Source organism: Abramis brama (genome assembly GCF_963993115.1).
Source record: "Abramis brama genome assembly, chromosome: 5".
Taxonomy (NCBI): Eukaryota; Metazoa; Chordata; class Actinopteri; order Cypriniformes; family Leuciscidae; genus Abramis; species Abramis brama.
This window is the reverse complement of record NC_139967.1, coordinates 15,423,884-15,426,904: the sequence shown is the minus strand read 5'-3', so window position 1 is coordinate 15,426,904 and position 3,021 is coordinate 15,423,884.

Sequence of the window (3,021 nt, the reverse complement as noted above, 5' to 3'; positions counted from 1 at the left end):
CACTGCCTACATTTTCTTAAATTGTTAGCCTCATAGGTTGTTCTGTTTTCTCCTTAGATTTTGGTCAAATAGCCAGTTAACCTCCAATTAGCTTTGGGTATGAAATGTGGTCTGGATTCCCATTTACAAACAGCTGAATGTGACCACCAACTGTTTTTAAGGTAGCAAAGCTGTTGTAAATTGACTTGTCTTACCTAATAGCAACAAACAATAGGTATGACATGAAACAGACCTCAAGTTGTTTCTTGTGCTTTTCCCAGGCATTGAGTTTCCATTTTCTGGGAGCAGAAAGAAGCATTAGAGCCTCAGGTCTTTGGGAAATAAGCTGAGAAGAGAAGAAAGGACACAGTGTAGAGTGAGAAGTAAAGGGACAGTTTGTCTCGTGGTGTCGATTGGAGACAGACCCCCGACTGGGTCCGAGAAATTGGGAGGAGTTGTCCAGCTGAGTGAGTGAGTCCAGAGACTGTACAGTCACCAAAGCCATTCTGCTGCTTTCAGTTTCAGCCTGTCTTTGCATGTCTCATCCAAACCTTGCACAATATTTTTAACTTGAAACTTGACCGTTCCGAATCCTTAAATGTGCACCATGTAAACAGTAGAATTTGAGTATCTTTGAGATACTATTATTACTGATGAAAGGAGAAAATTATAGTTTTAATATACTATTATAGTTTTAATTAATATTTTGAATTAATGTTTTTTATTATTTTTATATTTTGTCTTCATTTAAATGTTTAACTAGTTTTAGTAATTTAGTCTATAAAGTTAAGTGTGTGTATATATATATATATTGTCTGTATAGTTTTATACATTTTATTTCATTTTTAGTTATTTGAGTACATCAAGTTAAACTAAATAATCATGAGTCTCCTTGGCAACTAGCTGCAAAAAAAACTAATAATAAGTTTAAGGTTTTAAGATGAATTTCTTGTTGTATTCCTCATTTGTAAGTCGCTTTGGATAAAAGCATTAATTTGGATTAATTTTATTAAATGAATAAATGTAAGGTGTTTTATATGTTTTATTTTATTTCAGTTAATGTTTATTTTCAAGTAACAAAAATAATTTTTATGGTTTTAGTTAACTATAATAACCCTGGTTGTGATTTAAAACCTCTTATCAGTAGTTTAATATTTATTTTTGGCCCTAATAGAATAACAAGTTATGCCCATCATTAAGGGATGCACTCTTTTGTGTCAAAGGGATAGTTCATCCAAAAAGGAAAAAGCTTTGATAATTTATTCATATTACCTCATTGTTTCAAACCTGTATGACTTTTGTTTCTGTGGAACATAGAGGTTTTTTTCTTTTATTATGTCCTAGGGTTTTTGTCCATTTAATAAAAGTCAGTGGAGTCCAATGTTGTTTGAACCCCATTGACTTTTAAAATATCTTCTTTTTTCCACAGAAGAAATAAATTCGTACAGGTTTGGAATGCCATGAGGGCGAGTAAATGAACATTTTTGGGGTGAACTATCCCTTTAACAGTTAACTCTAACTAACCCTACCATCATAAATTGACTAACCCTCTCCTCCGATGATGTTCTTAGTCTATTAAAAACCAGCCGGCTAGCTTCCTCCTCATGCGCGTGATTAAGTTTCCTTCGTGAGACGGGCTGATATTGCAACATGTTTTAATATCGACTAACAAAAGTGTTTTGTGGAGCCCCCGAAGGGAAGAGGTGTTGGCTTTTTCAGCGCAGCTTTTTGTGGGCAGGCCGGCAGAATGCGCTGGTGGCTCTTTGTCTTCCAGGGAAACCCTAGCCGGGAGGTGCGGGCTGAGCACGGAGTGGCGGCATCGGATAACCACGCATTTCCTCTCTTGCTATTTACCGGCCTTTTGTTTGTTTGCCGAATGCGAAATATATACATGTCGCCAGATCAGATCTGCTTTCCACACGTTGCCCCTCTCTTTGTTTCTTTTTTTATTCATCATCCTCCTCCTCTTCTCCTCCTCTTTCTCCTCTGCCTTTCCAAACTCTTCATGCACTGTCAAAAGTCTGTGCGCCTGTTCTTGAATATTTCTGACTGAATTTGATAACCCTCTCAGAACTGTTCAGATATCATTTACATAATGCAGTCTATTATTTAGGAGGTATAACACTTTCATTTGTGTGCCAACATTGTAGAAAAGGTGGTGTTGTTTGTTTGTGATGAAGGGAGATGGGTAAGCTTGGGATGACCTAAAGGTCATGTTGCCGCTCTTCAGCGCACGGGACAGTCAATATGTTGAACATATGCAGGTTTGAGATCAATATTTTGGTTCCCAAATATTTCCTCACTGCTAATTGAACTATACAGCATAGTAGGGTTCGAAAGTCTGAGAACATATTGAAAGTCTGTGCTGGTTAATTGCGGTCGTTTTACAAGAAAAAGCTTCAGTGACTTAGATTGGCCAACAGTTGTTTCCTTGAAATGTATCATTTGTAGTTGCAATCAAAATGATTCAACCCCCTTGATCTGGAAGACTTTTTGCTGCTGAGAACAACATTTAATGAAAGCAATTCAACAAAGGCATCAGTAAATTATTATGAGTGATTCTGAGAATGTTATGTTGATGAAAAATAAAAAAAATAGACTGATAATCTTTGGTTTTCACATTACCACTGGTTTCTTCAAATATTTTCACTGAAATTTAAATCTGAAGACTGTATAGCCCATTCAAGAACATTCTACGACTGATGTACTGAAATCTTCAGTAGATTTGGGTGTATAATTTGGGATGGCTGTCCTGCAGGAAAGTCCACTGATCATCAAGCTTCAGTCTCTGCACCCAAGGCATCACCATCTTTGCCAAAATGACTTGATGCTTTAAAGAATTCATGATGTCATTCATTCAGTCAAGATTTCCACTTCCTGTAACAGCAAAGCACCCCCATGACTGGACCACCTCCTTGTTTGACCATGGAGATTGTGTTCTTTTGCTCATAAGCTTTACATTTTTTGCTCTAGACATACCGCTGATCCATGGGTCCAAAAAGTTCCAGTTTGGTCACATCACTCCATAAAACATACTTCCAG